The following is a 22,111-nucleotide window of genomic DNA, read 5'->3' on the forward strand; positions in this document are numbered from 1 at the left end:
TGATTTAAAAGAAGAATTTAAAAATTAAACGTTGTGAAAAAATGTGACGTAGTGAAAATCCAATTAATACTACGTATGATTTTTATCGAAAAAAGGTACAATGAAGATTCGATTATTCGAAGTTTGTATGGGACTTGGGATGATCGAAATATGAAAATCAAAAAACCAATTAGATTTTTCTAAATATGTTCTTACTTTAACATCAAATCGAGTTCTTAGATTCTATTTTATTAGAATGTTTAGAATACTTAAACTCGACAATCAAAATGAGACAACGAAATAATTGATTCGATTATCCAAAGTGAAATTATTTGAAGGCCTTTGAATAGTCGAGTCTTGACTGTATTTTGTTTATAAATGTTGAGTAATTTAAAACTTCCAAAATCATGAAAAACAAGCCTTACCCGAAAAACTTCGTTCTGCCTGTTTTTGTTTCGTTTGTTGACGTTTTTAACTTTTTTGCTTAGCCTCCTGTGATCAAAATTTTATTTTACGTAACTTTTCCCATACAATCTGCAGATTTTCCAGAACCGGTTCCAGAGTGGCCAAAGTTGTAACTTTTTGGCGTAAGAACCTTCCTTGGACTTATACGAACCCAACGCAACAAAGAGCGCCTCGATCCGACATTCCGTGTTGAATTGATTCGCGTTCGAACAAACCCGTCGATTTTTTTTTATATATATAGAAAAGGTTTGTAAGTAAATTATTGCACAGCTCGAAAAGACTGCAGTAGAATAATATTATTTGAAGAAACTGCTTCAAATAAGTTATCGTCGGATATCGTCGATAAAATTATCGTAATTTGATAACGATACTTCTATCGAACCGTCCCTATTTCACCGTCCACAAATATTTTTTTTAAATATGACTTTTTTTATCCATAAAATTTTCAGATATGGACAACATGGATAAAATTGTTAAACAAATTACAAAAACAAATTTTATAGAAAACATTGAAAAAAAAATATCCCTTAATTGGTATCACTTCCACAACCCGACTTTTACCCGACAGTCAGCCCACAACTACCACCACACCGCAAGAAAAACACCGGCGAGACTGCTCCGCGTTGGCCCCGTACCCGACCGACGGTTTTTCTGTATTTTGGATTTTGTTTACGTTCACAAAACCACACGCACACCAGAGCGTTTTGCTTACGTTGGTTAGCAACCAAAGGTACCAATACCACTATGATTACTGTAAATTATAAGAATTATTATGATGGAACCAAAATAAACATGAAATTTTGCGTTTAAAACGAAAAAAAACCATTTGATAGAGGAACTAACCTGACTGACAGATTGGGCTAGGTCAAATTGAAACATGACCCCTACAGATGGACCGTTTATATCAGTTCAGACAGCAGATGACAATCGATGACAGTGACAGATCGACTCTCCAGGTTGAGCATTTGTGCCATAGACCAATATTCAAGATCTCCTACGAGCGATCAGATGTATCGTTCAAAAGATTTACATAACCATAAAAAGTATCAACAAAGTGTCAAACTGACAGCGGTCATTAAACAACAATCAGTACCGAATCTTCAATATTGCTCTATGCTTTTCACTCTGGATCTCTTTAATCTCGCTCTTTAACACGCTTCGCGTGAACATTTTCCCAGTATTCGTGAATACTTTGACGTTTAAAGGTGTGCAGCGCACACCACAATCGCGAATATTATTATTTTTTTTCCGAAATTTCTCCGCTGATAGCAAGGCCACTCGAGCACAGTTAATTTGCAGAGTTTCTTGTGTTCGGTTCTTCAGCAAACTTGTGCGTGCGACTTTTTGCCGGGTAAGTCGTTGATTTTTGTTTTGTTTTGGTATGTCATGGACTTTACCCTAGTTCCGTAGGGGAAGGACACTTTCCTTGACCTTGATTATTAAAGTGTATAGACACTTTCCATAGGATCCCTAGGGGTTTCGGGAAATTTTCAATATCAGTCTGAGCTGTCAGTACGCACAGTTTCAATGTTATTACTCTAGCTTCGTGGTATTTGTGAGCTGTCAAATTCCTCACACCAGTATTGGTGACATCGTCGCATTTCACTACTACAAGCTCAACCTAGTTAGAAATTTAATTTCCACCAGACTACGGCTTCTTCCCGAGGCATTCAATCACTTCTGGACAGCTCATGGAACCGTAACGACGACGGAGCGAGGGATCCGTTGGCCGCTCCGACGGCCGTCTGGTACTCCCGGGGCCGGGTTTCCCAGACTTTGAGTGTGTGTGCGAAAGAGAGTTGGTGTGCGAAATACCTGAAGCAAGGCTGTTTTGTGTGTAATTTTGGATCACAAACGAGTGCGAGTTTAATGAACTTTTTTTTTCTTGGCTTTCCGTGGAATTTAGGTTGTGTTTTTGGCATTTCTTTTCGCGCAAACTTAAAAAAAAGTTGAAAAAAAGAAGCACACACACGTGCAAGAGACGGGAAACAAAACATTAGGCGAGTGTGCAATTTGCGTAAATGATTTCCTGCATTTTGGACCGGAGTTGGGCGTTCTTTTAGCAATTTGAACTCCGGAGGCCGGAGCTGCTGTGCTGACTCTTCTTCTTTTGCAGAAATCGGACACCAGCACTGGTGTTACGATGGAATGACTGGATACTCTGCGTTTCGAGTTTTTACCAAAGTGAAATTCACCGACGGCGATTTAGAATGTTACTAAGTGACAGTTTTTTAAAGTTGATATCTGTTACTAGGTAAAGTCTAAAGAGCATTGTCACCAACACTACAATAATACATGAATTTGTTATTTATTTGTCAAATTTTGAATCATTGTAAGCCTATACATTTTAACAGGTCCTTGATGTTCCTTGATTCTATATTTTATCTATGTCAATAAAAGTGTTTTTGAATTGTAAGGAAACAAATTTCAAAGTGGTTTATATACGAAATCATGACTTGAACAAGAATGATGATATATTGGAAAGCAAAGACAACGAATGGTGCAAAGGGAACATGCCGTCGGTCTTTTTCTTAATGTCAAAAACAAGGCTGCGGAGCCGGATAGCTTCTTCAAATGCCTCAAACATCTTAATAATTTAACAACTCCGACCCCGACAACTGCAAAATCTGTGACTTCAACTCCGACTCCAGCTTTCCAAAATAACCCAACTTAACTGAGTCCGATTAGGATCAAAATGGGAATCTAAGTTCAATTTAAATTTTCAAAATAAATATTGTAACTCTAGAAAAACATGACTTCCGTAATTGTATTTTTTGTTGTTGTTTTTTTTATATATTTACAAAATATTTCTGGAGTTTTTTTTAAAGGACCAATAAACCAAAGGAGAATGGGCAAATTTGTATGGGAGCTGGTCCAAGGATGTACACGAACGGGACCAACTTTTTTCGAAAGATCTCGCCGAGACATGAAAAAAAGTCTTCTGGACCAACTCTCTAAACCCCGGGGTTCAAAAGTTACAAGTTGTTGAAGTTTGAGCATTTTGAGTTAAAATGTACAAAAAATCGAATTTTTGCTATTTCTAAAATCATTCATAAAATCTCTGTTTCATTATGGATTTCGATTTTCTTGACTTCATTCGACGCGTATCAGCAAAAACTATGAGTTCTGATATGTCTTAGCATGATTGAAACATGATTTCTCTTGTTTTTATCTGTTTGAACCGTTTGTGCAAGAGGCATCCCATAGAAACAAGTCCGAGAACTCCTTGGAGTTAAGACCGGTGAGTCTACCGCCGTAACAAGCAAGATGTCGGCGGTTTTTGACCACGGATCATACCCGCATGGCTTCAGTGCGTATGGTAGACTACTATGCTGATGTGTTGGAGTGTCCTGGGTTCTCCTAGGATTCCCTGGAGTTAAGATCTGTGGGTCTAGTACCGTAACAATCCAAATGTCGACCGGTTTTGACACCGGAACATTCCCGCATAGCTTCAGTGAGTGTGGTAGACTGCTTTGTTAATGTGTTAGGATGCCTTGGGTCATCCAAGGACTCCCTGGAGTTATGATCTGTAGGTCTACGGCTGTTACAAGGACTCCCTGGAATGGTCCAGAACATCCCAACATAACAACAATACAGTCTGCTATACTCACTGAATCTTTGCGGTTCCGACCTTGTAAAAAAAAAAAAAAAAAAAAAAAATAATAATAATAATAATAATAATTTCAGGAGTCCTAGGAGAACCCAGGACACTCCAACACATCAGCATAGTAGTCTACCATACTCACTGAAGCCATGCGGGTATGATCCGTGGTCAAAAACCGCCGACATCTTGCTTGTTACGGCGGTAGACTCACCGGTCTTAACTCCAAGGAGTTCTCGGATGACTCAGACCATCCCAATAAGTTGTTACAACATTGCACTGAAGCCTTCCATACTCACTGAAGCAGTCTGGGTCGGATCCGGTTTCAAAACCTTGAAGTTTCGACTTGTTTCTATGGGATGCCTCTTGCACAAACGGTTCAAACAGATAAAAACAAGAGAAATCATGTTTCAATCATGCTAAGACATATCAGAACTCATAGTTTTTGCTGATACGCGTCGAATGAAGTCAAGAAAATCGAAATCCATAATGAAACAGAGATTTTATGAATGATTTTAGAAATAGCAAAAATTCGTTTTTTTGTACATTTTAACTCAAAATGCTCAAACTTCAACAACTTGTAACTTTTGAACCCCGGGGGTTAGAGAGTTGGTCCAGAAGACTTTTTTTCATGTCTCGGCGAGATCTTCCGAAAAAAGTTGGTCCCGTTCGTGTACATCCTTGGACCAAATTTGCCCATTCTCCTTTTCATTTTTTTGCTTTTTGGGTGTTTTTTAATACCCCTGACTCAAGGCGGTTTCAAAAACACCCAAAAAGCAAAAACTGGATAATTTGGTTTGTTGGACCTTTTCAAAAAAACTCCAGATTTTATCTAGTAAAGTAAATCTTTCTCTGTTCCTGAGGGGAATACCCGTGAAGAGTATCGAGGCCGGCATTTACAAAGCGGATTCAGTGACAGTTTATTAATCAACTTAATGTTAACATGTTAAGGTTAATGTTAACATTCCATAGGTTGTCTTCCTAAGGTGTCTTGATAAGGTCCAGTTTGTGACGATACGCTACCTTCCCTTTACTAAGCAATCGAATCCAGAAGGGAAAAGATCACCAGTTGTTTTGGGCCGAGCCGGGATTTGAACCCCGATCTACCGCTTACGAGGCGGAAGCGTTACCACTGGGCTACGTGGCTCGGACAGATTTTATCTACACAGAAAAAAAAATCATGGTAATATTACATCTGGGAAGGGGTACATCTTTTATGTCAGAAAAAAGGTGTAATTTTACCTCTGAAAATGTGTAATTTTACCACTTTTCTGGTGTAATGTCACTTTTTCAGTCTAAATTGAGGTAAAATTACATCATAAAAGAGATAATATTCAACCTTCCAAAATTACAGCTTTCAAATTTACATTATTTTTTTCTGTGTAGGGACTGGAAAATTTTCTTCCCTGAGATTGCTGTAGCCTTTTTTGTTTTACACTATCTTACGAATAAATTCGAGAGAAATCCGATAACAATTAATATGGGTTATATGGTCCGGACCAGGCCTGCAAAATGTTTCCAACCCAGCGTACACATGAAGCAAACCAAAATGTCAGTTTACTGCTAGCATGTGACTGTAAGCCTACTGTGTCCGTTCAACCACTGCCGCCTGACTCGTGACGGTCGGCTGCTGGAGAATGAGAGACGTGAAAAAATGAGCTACACTCACTCAATTCGTGTCGTATGACTGACTCGCAAAATCTTCTCTAAACACTATTTTGACTATTTTTAAACAATTGAATGGTTCTAGACTGTGCAAAACACTTAAAACAACCATAACTTATATCAAAATTACATTTCCACGCATAAATACCAACTTTTTGTGTAAAAACTTGGTTCTTTATGTGTGTGCGTGCAACGTCGAATGAGGGTTGGTCGACTACTGCCTCGCATTGCAGCTGCTCAGTGAGCTAGGGCACTCACGACTGAGTCGGGTTTGTTTATGTCACGGTTTTGCGGTTCAGTGAATGGATCTGAAAAAATCGTGTATGCGTCGCCGATTTTCGCGTCAGGACGCCTGACATTTTCAGCTCTGGTCCGGACACTGTCGAAATGTCAATTTTTTAAGTTTTTAAACGAGCTTTTCAAATGCCAAGCTAGTTTTTTTTAGTTTCAAAGTATTTTCTAAATAATGCCTAGAAACCCTGTAAGCTCAAATTGGTTAGTACCACCCTGAGTAGTGATTTTTAAAGTATTTTTACTTTTTCGAAATTTCGGGTCTAATTATTTCTATAAGTATCCAGTTCAATTTTGAGCCCAATCGGATCACTTTTGATTTGGTTTGTGCATCATTGGAGCAATTAACTATAGTTTTATTTGATTTTACTAAAATGGTAGTTGATTATTTTGTTCCAACAAAGTCTCTCAAGCTAGGCCGTTATAATATTAAATAGTTTTCCGTAGTCCCACGTCATTCAGGTTATGTTGACGTTATTATGAAACAAAAAAAAAATGAAAAGTTTGAAGATTTTATGGGGCACATATTATTTCCACAACCTTGTTAAATGTCTCCTTTAAAGCCCCGATACTCTTCAAGGTGACGATTTACATTTTTGGTAACTTCCAAAATATTGCTGCCAGGATTTGAAAAAAAAAACTATCATTTGATGATTCCCGATTTCAAACATTTCAAATGGTGACCGTCACTATAGCTTGTGATTTGTCTTCTTTTATGTTTTATCTTTTTTTGCGAACTTTGCGACGGAAAGAAGAACAGTTAAAAATGGGTGGAGACACAAAAACACATCGTTACATAAATAACTTTTAAAATTCTATGTTTAAAAATACAGAAAATATTTTTTTCATAAATTATCTTACATTATTCTTCAATTTACATAAAATGGAGCCTAACATTTCAAAAGGGGCCAAAAATTTTGTAACTATTGTATCCCTTTCACTCGAATGACAGTTTGCATAAGGTGTGAGAGGGATACACACTTGTTTACAAAAGTTTTGTGCCCTAATGAAATGGAAAGCACGAACTTTTCTTCCCACATTTTTGATAGCGCCTCAGTTTTCTCTGAATCGATGCTTTTGTTTCTCGTCTATAGTTCATTAAATTTTCATTAAAAACAAGACCTAACTGTTTTGTCGTGCAAAATGAATAATATAATTAGAATTTCGAGTTTTCATTTGAAAATCAAGAAGAAAAATATAATTTGTAACAAATTGTTTGAAATTCAATTCACTCGATACATACATTTAAAAACGATCACAAAAAAATATTTGAGAAAAAATATACCTACAAAAATTAGGGGAAAGTGGAGCAAGTGTAACAAGCTAAGGAAAAGCTCGTTAAATTCTTAATGGGTTACGTTAAAAAATCTGTCCGATTTTTTTTTATAATCATCTTATTCCAGGTTTTGAATCAGCCTTTGATAGAACAAGTTTTGTTTTAAATCCTGTTTTTTATTTAATGTTAAGAATTGATTTTAAAATGTTTGATTTTCCCTACGTTCTACTCAACTAGTGGGGCAAGAGGAACAAAGCATGAAACAACAAGTTAGTTTGCTAATAAGTGAACTGTTATCACTTAGACACATCAGATCACACTGTATTTGAAACGTTTCATTCATGTTTGGATTAAACTATAATATTTTACTAAAAGTTTGACCGTTTTTACAAACGATGATAAATAGTAAATTTTCATAGTATCACTATATTTTTATGGACAATTTTTTAACAATTGTTTATCAGTTTTTATGTACGTTAATGTCTTTATTTCCCAATAAAACATGTTGTTGCAGAAACTCGTAATTGTTCCCATACTTGAAATCCATATGGTACACTTGCCCCATCTGAACAAGATATTTTAAAAGCATTCAACAAAAATAGCAAAAAGTTAAATCATACTTTATAATAGGTGCAATACACTACACAGAAAAAAATGTGAATTTGGAAGCTGTTATTTTGAAGGTTGAATATGATGTAATTTTACCTCAATTTAAACTGAAAAAGTGACATTCCACCAGAAAAGTGGTAAAATTACACATTTCCAGAAGTAAAATTACACCCTTTTTTTTACATTAAAGATGTACCCCTTCCCAGATGTAATATTACCATGATTTTTTTTCTGTGTACTGCTCTAGGAAAAAAGGATTTCGATAAAATGAGTCTTATAACAAACCCTAAGCCTTATTCTTTGCATTCCAAATGTTATAAGAAAACAAAGATTTTTTTTTAAAAAAAAAAAAGCTTCATTAAATCTAATGCCCCGTGGCGTTTAAGTCGTTTTGGTGGTACTGTGGTAGTAGAATCAGCAAAATTAGCATTGCTAGCAACACTTCCTCATAGTGGAAATCATCAAAATTGTAAAAATTACGACCGTACGAGTGATTGTTCCTCTTGCCCCACCTTCCCCTATAGCACAGCAAATAAAGTAGTAATCCAGCTGCGTGTAAAAGGCCTGGGTGTAAAATAAATGTTGCATTATTTTATGAAATTCTATGTAATATTACACCCTGAAATATGTAGCCCATCAGTATGGGAAACCTACTTGACCGAAATGTCAAGCTCATATATGCGTTTATCCTTTCAATTCTTCATCGGTCTGATGGCCGAGTGGGCTAAGGCGCCAGCCCTTACTGTTGGTGCTGGGTTTGAATCCCGTCGGTTGCAACTTTTTTTTGTGAGTAGAAAAATTGTACATGCAGTGTGTAATATTAAGTGTTTATTTTGACGAAGGTGATGTGCATGCTTTTGCATGCGATTTTACCATCGGATTTTTTGCTGTGAGGTATTTGGCTAACTTTTGGTAGGAAAAAAAATAAAATGATAAGGCTTAGGAATTTTTCGAGCAGAAAAAAAAAACATTTTCCTTGAAGGTTATTTGGCTGGTACAAATATTTTAAAAACTTTTTGTACCCCTCCAATTGCAGAATAAATGTATGGATTTTACTATTATTTTTACTATTTATTTGCCTTCTGATTTTCGAGTAAATGTGTGATGGTGGAATAGAGAGGAAAATACTCTCAAATAGGAGATTGAAACAACTAGGGACCATCCACAAACCACGTTAACACTTTAGGGGGGGAATGGGGGGGAAAGGGGGTGGGGGGGCTAACAGATACCCAAAAAAGTGTCCACGGAGACTAATAGAGGCTAGAAATTACGATAAGCTTATGAATTGCGATGTTAGCGATTCCCTTTTTCTCAAACTCAAACTTACCTCTTGTGAAACTGAACAGCAATTATTTCCTGCAAAAAAAAGAAAATAGAACATTAACTAATGAAAAATAAGTGAAATGTTCTTCCACGACAATGTTACATTCCCAAAATGAAACCTGCCCTGCAGCCTTGCACGCTAAAACTTTTCGCCGTAAACTACACCAACCTTCTGGTGGACAAATCCTCAAAAGTGCACAAATCATGTCTAACGCTAAAATATTTCTCGTTTGCTTATCTTTCCATTTCTTCCAAGGTGAGACCAAGAAGAGTGGGAAATAAGGTGTCTTTTGAAGAGGTTCCTCCCCGCCGGGCAAAATTTTTGCACCTGAGTCAAAGAAATATGCGACAACTGTGGGGGGGTGAAAGTTCCTTCACCTTGAGGATATTAAATTTCTAACGGTGGTGTTTCGTTTTGGCTTTGCTAGACAGACAGATTTGCAACAACCGGCAAAATCAGGATTAAATAAAAAATTTCAAAATAACTATAATTACTTAATTGTTTTTCCACTGCAAATTCTTTCGAAAGTATCTCACGCTTCAAGTGACAACCCATTTCAACCCAGAAAGGCAATCCTATCATTCGCGTAATTTGATCCACTTTACCCACTCCCGACGATGTCACACTGGAAGACACGTCTATGGTAAATTCCTGGGAAAAACTCGGGTCGAAAACAAGACATTCAGCAAAAGCAAACTGACACTTTGCGCGGGCTTGGCCAAGTCTGGAGGAAATTCTCCGGTACGACGACGTGAACAGTCAAGGTCGTTACCCGTCACGGTCTGAGGACAAAGTTTTGGGGCGAGAGCGCGCGCGACATGGGCCAGACAGCTTCGCCCAATCCTCCCGACGATGACGATGTTCTGCCCACAGCTGTCTGCTACACTCTTCGCGGATCTCTATTAAAGTTTGTTGGGCAAAAAAAAACAAGAAGCGTAAACGAGGCGCGTCATAATAATCATCAGATTGTGTAATTTTCATCCCCATTCGATTCGTGGAAATTAAGGTGGACAGATAAACTAAGGAACCATATCGATGAGTTGAAGTTCAACGAGTTCAAACGACATGGATTTCAAAACCTCTAAATATATGTAAGTAATTTTAAACATTATCTTTCATTTCATGATATTTTTTTCAAAAACTTTAATGTAAACAACAAAATTCAAGATAAGGAAGGACTAAAACTGAAAAGTTCTCATTTATGCATAAATATCTCATAACAGTGTTGCCAAGTAAACAAACTATTAAAGCTCTTCTGAAAACTAGATTAAAATACGCAATTTTATACTTTTGTATATTTTTGATGAAACAAATGGTTGTAAAAATTTCAAGGCATAACTTTTTCTATGAGTTTCGGAACACATCGTTTGATGCATATTTTAATCTAGTTTTCAGAAGAGCTTTAATAGTTTGAGCAGTTCTATCAGATCTCGGTCATTCGATTTTTTTTATTTTTTAATCCGACTGAAACTTTTTTGGTGCCTTCGGTATGCCCAAAGAAGCCATTTTGCATAATTAGTTTGTCCATATAATTTTCCATACAAATCTGGCAGCTGTCCATACAAAAACGATGTATGGAAATTCAAAAATCTGTATCTTTTGAAGGAATTTTTTGATCGATTTGGTGTCTTCGTGAAAGTTGTAGATATGGATATGGACTACACTAAAAAAATGATACACGGTAAAAAAAATTTGGTGATTTTTTATTTAACTTTTTGTCACTAAAACTTTTTTCAAATTCAAATTCGGTTTTATTGGTGAATAATCAAGATACAATAAGTTCTTTTGAAGTACAAAACAGAGTTTTGGAGTTCCTTTCAGCTGTGTGTTACATCATAATCCATTTTGGAACAGTTATTGCTTGTAAATAAAGGTGTTACCAAGAGTAAGAAAAATTTAAAAAAACTTACTAAACTTGCTAGGAAAAGGGGATAGAAATAGAGAAAGCTTAAAACTAGATCACAGTTTTTATCCTTTATAGATGTGCTTAATCATTAATTCCCGAGGGCTAGAAATTGCTCCGCCTTGTTACGGCAGCTCCGAAACCGCGTCATCATCTCCCCGCGAGAGCAAAGAACTCCGGCAGGGTAAAGAGATCTTCCCGGTGACTTCTTGCTGGGCCGCATTGCCGCTACCAGCCGCGACCACGCTGGCAAACGATCGCCCCAGCCAGGAGGGATCGCTGGGTTGTCCGCTGGAACCGTACGCTGGCCAGCTGCAGGAACGGCTGCACTCGTACTTCGTTGAGGAGGGTGGGACGCTGCTGCTTTCTTCTTCCTCTTTTCCTGCTCCTCGAGGTAGGACTTGCGCGCGACGCATCCGCGGTAATTACCGGTATGGTTACCGCCGCAGTTCGCGCACTTTACGCGCGGCTTGGTTTGTTCTGCGTTTTCCCCAAGTCCGCCTTTCGTGGCAGTGCGCACACCTCCGAGAGGTGTGACTCACCGCACTTCACGCAGCGGGGCTGGAGGTTGCAGTTCCGCGAGCCGTGGCCGAATTTCTGGCAACGGTGACATTGCGCTGCGTCCGTCGGATTTTGGAGTAAAACCGCCAGTTTACCCAAAAACCGTCCAACGCCTTAGTCCGCCGCAGGTCTTGAATCTTGACGGTGCCGCGGTCGAAGTACAACAGGTACAGTGTGTGTGTACCTGTGACTGTTGTCTTCCGCGAGAGGACTTTTATGTCTTGCGGCGTTATTCCGGCACCCGAGAGGTGCTCCTTGAGGACGGAGGTCGGGCGGTCTTGGTACCCTGCAAGACAATCTTTACAGCGGTCTTCTGCGCGGGGTCAAATGTGTAGAATTTGAAGTTTTTACGCTTAAATTTCTCCACAACCAGGTCGAAGTTCTTTTGGTCAAATGTGAACACTTGCACTGACGCTTTACCTATTTTGAGGCAGTACACGAGGCCTTCCAGCTGCTCGTCAACATCGTCCGCCAACGTGTCCAAAACAAAAATTGGTGGTGGTCGTCGTTCCTTTGGAGTAATCACTTTTTTTGGCGTCGGCACTTTTTTCCGTGCACGACCATCGTCGTCGTCGTCGTCGGTAGTGCTACCGTCGGTGTTGTTGTAGCTGCTTTCCTCGTCACTCAGCCTCGCGAACTTGTTACTGGTGGGAATGTTGGCGGATGTTGAAGCGCCATCGGTCGACGGATTGCCGGAAGTAGCTGAACGGAGCCTAATAGGGCTGCGATCCTGGACGCGGTAATTAGCGTGTAGTAACTTGGGGTCGAATCCTTTGGCGCTCACACTCCCCGGCGCGATGGCGGTCGACGCGGCGTTGGTTTGTTTACCTTTTGCACACGGCCGGTAGACGAACTTCGCGGGTTTTCGAGGCCGCACTCGAACTGCCACGGCCACGGCCGGCCCTTGGCATGCTGTTGGAGCAAACTCGCGGCTAATCACGGTTAATTACGGCGAAAATTTTCGAAAAAACGATGGAGCACTGAGCACTTGACTGCTGCTTGCACTCGTGCGTACACGGAGGTGTCACTAAAACTTAAATTGCAAAAAACACTATTTTTATTTTTTTATTTTTTGATATGTTTTAGAGGACAAAAATGCCAACTTTTCAGAAATTTTCAGGTTGTGCAAATAATCTTTGACCGAGCTATGAATTTTTTAATCAATACTGATTTTTTCAACTTCATTTTTCAATGTAAAAACAAATTTGCAATCAAAAAGTACTTTAGTGAAATTATGATAAAGTGCACCATTTTCAAGTTAAAGCCATTTGTAGATAACTTTTTGAAAACAGTCGCAGTTTTTATTTTTTTTTTTAATTAGTGCACATGTTTGCCCACCTATGAAAAAAAAAATTGAAAAGCTGAGAAAATCCTCTACACCCAAAGGAAAAATATATCTCAAAATCTGCAACATTGGATTTGCTGCAGAAAATGTCATATTTTATAACAATTTTTGCAGCAAGCCCGTAGATCATTTTTGCCCGCATGTAAAAATTTCAGCGATCTGCAGTTCTCACCAACACATGTAATGCTGGCCCGTCCCCGAGCAACACTCCAAAGAGAAGCATATGTTGGTGCTCTTTCACTCAATTTTCATTAAGCGTCCATGGCGCGGTGGTAGCGTGTCGGATCAATAACCAAGAAGTTGATGGTTCAATCCTCGTTCTGTTAAGGGTTTTTTTTGTGAAATACAACCAAAAAGCCCTCGGTAATGTCGATAATTGTCGGTAACGGGCAAAAATGTCATACTCCTATATCGCAAAAAATGCATGAGGACAGATTTCATGCAGATTCTGATATACTTTCATGCCGCCATGCATCATAATCATGCGACTGCCAGTTGGGTGTATATTTTGCAATTTTGAATTTTGTTAATACAACCCTTAGTGGCTGAGATATTGCCATGCAAGTGTTTAAAAACAGGAAAATTGATGTTTCCTAAGTCTCACCCAAACAACCCACCGTTTTATAAAGTCGATATCTCAGCAACTAATGGTCCGATTTATAATGTTAAAATATGAAACATTAGTGAAGACTATAAGATTTTAAGAGGGCGTAATATTGAATATTTGGCCCTTTTGAAATGTTAGTCTTACTTTAAATTTTTTGAAAATATTGTTTTCGAAAAGATCGGAAAATTTCACGAATGTTTCATATTTTGACATTGTAAATCAGACCATTAGTTGCTGAGATATCGACGTTAAAAAATGGTGGGTTGTTTGGGTGAGACTTGGAAAACCTCAATTTTCCTGCTTTTTAAGTTTTTGCATGGCAATATCTCAGCAACTATGGGTCGCATCAACAAAGTTCAAAATCGCAAAATATAGGGAATTTTCTAAGCTTTTCAAAAAAAAAATTAAAGAGGTGGGCAAACATGTGCATTAATTAAAAAAATGAAAAACTGCGACTGTTTTCAAAAAAGTTACTTAAAAATGGCTTTAACTTGAAAACGGTGCACAATATCAAAATTTCACTAAAGTACTTTTTGATTGCAAATTAGATTTTGCATCGAAAAATGAAGTTGAAAAATTGTTGAGACCAATATTTCGATTTTTCGAAAAAATGAGTATTGATTAAAAATTTCATAACTCGGTCAAAGATTTTTTGCACAACCTGGAAATTTCAGAAAAGTTGGCATTTTATGTCCTCTAAAACACATCAAAAAATAATTTTTTTTGCAAATCAAGTTTTAGTAACAAAAAGTTAAATAAAAAATCACCAAAAAAAATTTTTACCGTGTATCATTTTTTTCAGTGTAGTCCATATCCATATCTACAACTTTCACGAAGACACCAAATCGATCAAACAATTCCTTCAAAAGATACAGAATTTTTGAATTTTCATACATCGTTCATGTATGGACAGCTGCCAAATTTGTAAGGAAAAATATATCGACAAACTAATGATGCAAAATGGCTTCTTTGGGCACACCGAACGCACCAAAAAAGTTTCATTCGGATTAAAAAATACAAAAATTTAAATTCTAAAAAAAAAGACCGATTTCGTAGATAATTGCTCAATTGTAAAAATAAAATCCAAAAATTTTCATAACGATATGTTTTATCCATCGTCTCATAGCTTATCACGTGATCATAGCGGCGAGAGTGTCATTCTGCAAGGTCGCAGATAAATTCCCTGACCGATTTTGGAAATCTGCAGCACTTTCTGGTCCAACGAAAAAACATCGCTTATTCTAGCGAAGCTGATCCAACAAACAGAGCTGTCTTCACTGAACCAGGATTTCAAACAGAATCAAACAATAAAGACAGCTTCCGGATGGATACAATAACATCGACATCGACTTAAGATTTCTTGACTTCAACTCCAGGTTCTCAAAAGCCACACATTTTTCATTCATGACAAAACTCTCTATTATTGGCGAACAGTCAATTGGTTCCACTTTGTCAGTTCAAAATTGAGGCAGTAGATTTTTTTTTCATAGATTTTTTTACCTAATTCGGTAATTGAAAAATCGATAAGTTTAGATCGGTGAACCATCTGTCAAATGAACAAAATTTTATCGAACTGTTCAGCAGTTGAAAATTCGGTAAACTTTACTGAATTCGGTAAAAAAATCTACACTGAAAAAAATAAAAGTATCAAATTCCTAAATTCTAGGAATTTTGGCTCCTTTCCTTATTAAGTAATCCAAAAAACCCGATTACTAAATAAGGAAAAGAGGCAAAATTCATAGAATAAAGGAATTTGTTACTTTTTTTTTATTTCAGTGTAAAGGTGTATGATGCAATGTTTTCTTAGTCAAAAACATAACACACTTTCTCGGGCTCCCTCTTCGATTTGCTGAAAAAACACTTTCAAACAAATTCTCGAAACCCAAATGAAATCAAGACTTGACAAAAATATGTTTTAGGGTTCTTCCAGTTGAATGATGAAAAATATATCGAAACAAAGTATTTTGTTGAAAGTTGTAAATTTTATTGATGAAATAGCGAGAGGACGTCCTAAACAAAACTTAATTAACTAGTGAAGTCAACAGAAAATGGCGGAATATTAAACCCTGCGATTTTTCTTTCTTTTTTTAATTTCCTTTCTTTTAACATAAATTTGCCGAGCTCCCGTGGTGTAGTGGTACGGGTTTCGCTTTGTAAGCGGAAGGTCAATGGCTTGAAACCCATCTGGCGAGGCAAAAGGGGTAGGTGGCGGTCGAGAGGGGATATCGGCTGCTGCGGGAATTGACTTTGTCAAGTCCCAAGCCTCCCCAAAACCCATCCCATCCAATCTCTCGGACGATCTGTTGGCGACTGAGTCTGAGCGTTGAAGAACTCTGTAACAATACGCAGAGAAGAGCTTCAAATGCTACTTTCGACTCGGTCACATGCTCTCAGGCAAAATTCGAGCTGAAGATTGGGCTATATGATCGGTAACGATCTCTAGATGGGTCAAAAATAAAACGAGATTTCCCCTCAATCTCGCTCATCTCCACGTCCTCCGATCGGTCTCTCGTGCTCGTGTGGCATGGCATTTGGGGGATTGGTCTGGGGAATGAGAGGGGGCAACTGTTCGAATAATTCGTCAAATACTGTCTCGCTCAAACAATAGCGCTACGGAAGACGATCGTTCGGCAGGCTGTGTATAGCAGCAAAACAGAAAACCTGAGAACAGATCATACTACAATAGATACGCAAGTGTCGCAGTGGTCCGTGTCTGTTCACAGTAAAAAAAAAAACATAAAATTTGAGTTCGGCGACCCATTTCAGTCAAATTTTAATGGTTGACTGCCTTAACAATGATCAAATGCATTTAATCAGTATTTCATGACCGCCATTTTGACCGCCATCTTGGATTTACAAGTTCTAAATCACCTTAGACTAGGGGTTATAGGGGAACTATACCCTTTCTCAGCCTATTTCTATTATCGGCCTATCAGCACTTTGATCATGAATTACAGCTTAAAAAATGTTTTTGACTGTTCCAAAGTAATAAATAGCTCAAATAAAAGTGAGCAAGCAACCCATCATTGTTGATACATCTGAAAATGTTGATTTAATAGTGGAAAACGGCCAAAGTGATGAGAATTGGTCGAACTGCTTAGTGTGATTAAAATGGGTATATTTCCCATACTAAATAAGACAAAGAAAAAAGTTTTTCGTGATGATTCGATTATCCGAAGCAAAATTTTTCTGAGGCATTAGCATTAGCATTAGCATTTGGAGGACGCCCCACCACCGGAAGGCTCCACAACGCTCATCCCACTGTTTGGTGTGGTTGTGTTAGACCCTCATCCGGAACAATAATCCAACACGGGAGATACCATGTCTTCATCTTTTGACGAGTGTGTAATACAACCCAGGGCATAAGGGGGTCCTGGCCGGGTCCAAGCTATCCTCAGGGATGGGGAGGATCGTTAGTAAACACCTATCTAAAGTGCGCAAGGACCCCTACGTCACCTTAGTGGCCGAAGCAAAATTTTCCTGAGGCCTTCGGATAATCGAGTCTGAATTGTAGTAAAAAAACATTTTTGACAAAAACTAAAATTGCATCGTTTTCACAAAATCCATGGATTTAAAAAAAACCTTTCGCATATAAAAATAAACAAAAGGAGCATTCAATTTTTTTTTAATTTGTGTTTGATCAACTGATTTAACCAAACATCAAGAGGCAGTATTAACTCTGTGTTATTCTTTGGATATTTCATTTAACTTTTTATCTTCACGAATATATCAATACTATGAATATTTTTTTAAATAATTTATCAATTGTTTCAATATCTGGCCACGTTAAGCTCATCCAGAAAACAATCAAAGTTTACAAAATACCAAAATCAAAAGCCAGGTCAGTGGATAATATGAGGTTATTCAACAATAAAACAATTTTTTTTTTTTTTGGGAGGGTGATCCAGCCGCACATCGTTGATGTCGAAACCTCTAAACTGGGCCCTCGTCCTGTCACGTCCGTCAGTAGTCTTGTCGTACATTACAACTAGAACCAGATCTGCCAATGAATTAGTACACTTCGACCAAATAAACACTGACGCTGTATGGATCTGACTCTAGAATAAATGCACAGTTGTGTGTTATTCATAAGTCCAAAATGTTCAATTATTCATATAAGTCCAAATATTCATTTGCGGATAACTACCTAACTTGAATTGAATACAAGATTTAAAGCAACCTATCCGAAAGCTACTCTTATCTCAAATCCCCGACGACCAAAAAAAACGTTTCTTTTAAAACCTGTCTGGCTTCTTTTAAAAACAAAAAAATAACAGTTGATATTTTACAAGTCGTGAATTGAAAAAGAGACGACCATTTGTTCGTCAGAATTCCAGTAGATCCTCGATTCGCAACAATGGTCGATACAATCATAATCCGACAACCGTTAGTTCAACAGATCAACGAATTTAGTCCGATATCATTTCACTATTGATTGATCGAGACTCTATGGAAATTTTGACAAATCAGAATGGTTTTTATGCTACTTGAATGAAAATCACCGATTCTGATAGAATTACTAAATACACTGTTACTAATTTTGTCCCTAAATAACTAAAGGCAAAGTATAAAAAGTTGATATTTATAGTTAAAATCCTAAATTCTACAAACACTATTTTTTTAAACCCGCATCCTAACCTGACACCCACATTAAGATAGGGAAAAATCACATATGTAGCGGTTCATTGTACAAATGTGATATGTATTTCCACTATCAGAGAACCTCCTTGTCTCGATGACAGCTTACCGGCCATCGATTAAGCCCTGAGACTACGCCAAAGTGGGTTCTCGCAGCATGAAGTGGTGTCCATGTGTAAAAATGGAAGCTTCAGCAATATACTGAACACTTCGATTTTAATTCCACATCGAATCAAATCATACTCCTTGCCAAACAAGCATCAAACCTCATTATGACTCATTATGACAAAGCCCAGGGAGGTTATTCAACAATAAAACAATTTATAATAAAATGAAGACAGCTGATTCCCTAGATCCAACCGTTAATTGACTTAGGCAATATTAAAAACTAAAAGAAAACAAAATTGGGTTGATTTTGTCTTGAGTTGGACAATAGGTCGATGAAAATATAATCATAGCTTATCGTAGGTCTCCAAAAAAAATTTCAAATCAATTTTTTCGCTCTACAGCATTGCCCTGGCGTTCTCGAATATAAATGTATGAAAATCAAGCCAAATTCGGATAACTATCATCACGCTACCTTACCCAGTCTGGCACGGAACGCGTTCAGCAAACATCTGACGTGTACTCCCTCGATCATAGATTTTCACCACTCCCCTCTCTTGGCCGGAAAATTCCACACCCAGCCACGAATAAGTTAGTCCATAAACAACGCGTGTGGGTTTGCGATGCTGTGCCAACTCTTGGCAAAAGTTTTCCAAAAAGCAACACATTTTTGGAAAGCAACACGAGGCGTCCTTTCCAAAGTGGCTAGGGTGTCCCCAAGACAAATTAGATTACGCGCACAAAATTGGCCAAAAACTTTCGCCAAACAACCTGCTCCTCCTCCTCCTCGCCCAACCTTAATTCTAGCCAGCAGAGTGCCAAAAATCACATTTCACAAGGGTTTCACGGTCCCGAAAATGTGCTTAAAACATTTATAACTATACTCTCTGCGCGAGCACACAAAAACGCAACAGTCGCAGGCATCACTGCACTGTTGTGTTTGGGGGGCATGATCCTGCCATATTTTTCGCCGGAGGTTCCGGCTGTTTTTCTGGCCAGCCCGGTGGATTTTAGGGGAAAGTAGTCGTTAATTGATGTTTTTTTCGCAAGGCAATTTTTATGTCATTAAATCAGCAACAAATAATATAATTTTAGTTAATATCAAAGAAGAAAACATTGAAATAGTCACCACCTCCTAGTACAGTCCCCCTGGCAACCTGTCTCTTCGGCATCCTAGGTGAGCAGGCCGCACGCTGCCGGGTGGTTGACGAATATCCCAGGGGAGATAACAGGGTGCCGGCGAGGCAGGAGGAAACAAGTCGAACGCCACGCCGCCATGTGGCAGTCAGAGAGCAAAACCCAAAATTAAAGCAGAACTGTGCTGCTTCTGCTGCTCTGGTTTGGGCGGTACACTGCGTTTGCGTGACATTTAAAGGGCGATAGAACTCGACCCTGTCTAGGAGGAATGGGAAAAGATTTCTACATGATTTTAGGTATTTGTCTCATTTTGGCATGCTGTCATTATGGACACTAAAATATGTTTGCAATTACAAGATATTTTATGTTTTAGTGTCATCTCACATATTCGGAACGGTTTCCAGATCGGCCAATGTTCAAAAAATCATAGCAAATCGATAATTGAACTTAATGATTCGCTTTCACCTTCATTTGAAAGATTTTCTTGCGATCTTTCGAATGCTGTATCGAACATCTGCAAATTTTAACTTTTATATGAAGTTTTTGAAGAATTACTTTGACCCTTGAAATCCACAAATTCGGAACACTTTTTTCTTACGAATGTAAACAAACTTTGGATCTCTCCAGGAGTACATATTTATTACCAAATAATGACTTCTCACACTGAAACCAATGAAACTCAAGCTTAGTGATGTTTTATTCATGGTTTGATAACTTTTTTTTGTGAAAATATCAGTTAAATTCAGGTGTTCCCCAATTGTGGGAGGCACAACAACATCCCGCAATTATGAAACAGGCCATTTGGAGGCAGTGTTTTGCTGCTCTGCACAAAATAGTCTTGGAATGAAGTTTTTTGTTCAAACAGTTCTGGAGTTTTTTTTTTTTGAATAGGTCCAATAAACCAAATTTCCAGTTTTTGCTTTTTGGGTGTTTTTAGAACCGCCTTGAGTCAGGAGTATTGAAAAACACCCAAAAAGCAAAAACTGAAAATTTGGTTTATTGGTCCTTTTCAAAAAAAAATCCAGAGTTCTACTTTTACTAGTGAAATAGCAAGATAATGTCCAAATGAAGGTTCTAAAAATAGTAAGGTCGACAGAAAAGCTACTTTTGGCATGCTATTGACAAATTATCATAAAAGTGTTCCGAATTTGTGGGTGTTCCGAATATGTAGGATGACTGTAACAGAATTTCTGTTTCTTTTTTAATATATGATTATCATTAAATAATTAGAATTTTATAAATTAAACATACATTTATGGACGATTTCGCAAAAACCCACATTTAAAAAAAAAAGCTGATAGCTCGCCACGTTTCAAAAATAAGATGATTAGCTGCCCTGATAAATCAGTGTGCCTAACAACTCATTCCCCATAAAGTGACAAATTGTTTGTTGTAAGTGAACTATACCACAAATAGTTTTCACTATATGAGCAATTCTCTACCAAAACCGGAAATGGATTTTATTTGTATTTTTGATTTGGCTCAAACTTTGTGGAGGCCTTCCCTATGACCAAATAAGCTATTTTGCGTCATTGGTTCACCCATACAAGTCTCCATATAATTTTGGCTGCTGTCCATACAAAAATGGTATGTAAATATTCAAACAGCTGTAACTTTGGAGTGAATTTTCTGATCAATTTGGTGTCTTCGGCAAAGTTGTAGGTATTGTTGAGGGCTTTTGAGAAAAAATAAGCACACGGAAAAAAAATGCAGATTTTTTAATCAACTTTTTTTTCACTAAAACTCAGTTTCCCAAAATACGTATTTTTTGATTTTCGAGATTTTTTTGATATGTTTTAGGGGACAAAAATCCGCAACTTTTGAGCAATAGAGAAACATGGTCAAAAAAACTGCCGCCGAGTTATGATTTTTTGAAAAAATAGTGAAAAAAAATCGAAGTTTCATGCAAAAACAAATTTAACATTATTTTTTAATGCAAAATTGAATTTGCAATCGAAAAGTACTTTACAGATTTTTTAATTAAGGGCTCCGTTTTCAAGATATAGCCACCGAAAGTTTGATTTAGCGAAATATTTGCAGTTTTTCAATTTTTAAAATTAGTGACCATGAGGGACCATTTCTAAAAATATATTTTTTGAAAAGTTGAGAATTTTTTTTATAAAATTGTCTAAGAGACATTGAAGATTGGACCTCGGGTTGCTGAGATATAGCCGCTTTAAGAAAAAAAAAACACGAAAATTGAAGTTTTCTAAATTTTCTAAAACAACCCACAATTTTTTAATGACGATATCTCAGCAACTAATGGTCCGATTTTCAATGTTAATACATGCAACATTCGTAAAATTTTCCGATCTTTTCGAAAAAATATTTTGATTTTTTTTAATCAAGACTACCATTTTAAATGGGCGTAATATATAATGTTTGGCCCTTTTAAAATGTTAGTCTTGATCTAAAAAAATGAAATATTTTGTTCAAAAAGATCGGAAAATTTCACAAATGTTACATGTATTAACATTGAAAATCAGACTATTAGTTGGTGATATATCGTCATTAGAAAATTGTGGGTTGTTTTGGTGAGATTTACACAGCTAAAAAAGTAGTAATCCAGCTGCGTGTAAAAGGCCTGGGTGTAAAATAAATATTG

The 22,111-nt window shown here is 37.4% G+C and overlaps 1 protein-coding gene across 2 annotated transcripts in view; it reads left to right on the forward strand.

Annotated features, from left to right (window-relative positions):
* The first annotated feature begins 1,626 nt into the window (after positions 1–1,626).
* Positions 1,627–22,111, forward strand: part of LOC6032508 (D-2-hydroxyglutarate dehydrogenase, mitochondrial) — a 45,065-nt gene continuing 24,580 nt past the window's right edge. For both annotated transcript variants that reach the window (XM_038264478.1, XM_038264477.1), the window contains exon 1: positions 1,627–1,795. The gene's annotated coding sequence lies outside the window, so the exon portion shown is untranslated. The remainder of the gene's footprint in view (positions 1,796–22,111) is intronic.

Source organism: Culex quinquefasciatus, chromosome 3 (genome assembly GCF_015732765.1).
Source record: "Culex quinquefasciatus strain JHB chromosome 3, VPISU_Cqui_1.0_pri_paternal, whole genome shotgun sequence".
Taxonomy (NCBI): domain Eukaryota; kingdom Metazoa; phylum Arthropoda; class Insecta; order Diptera; family Culicidae; genus Culex; species Culex quinquefasciatus.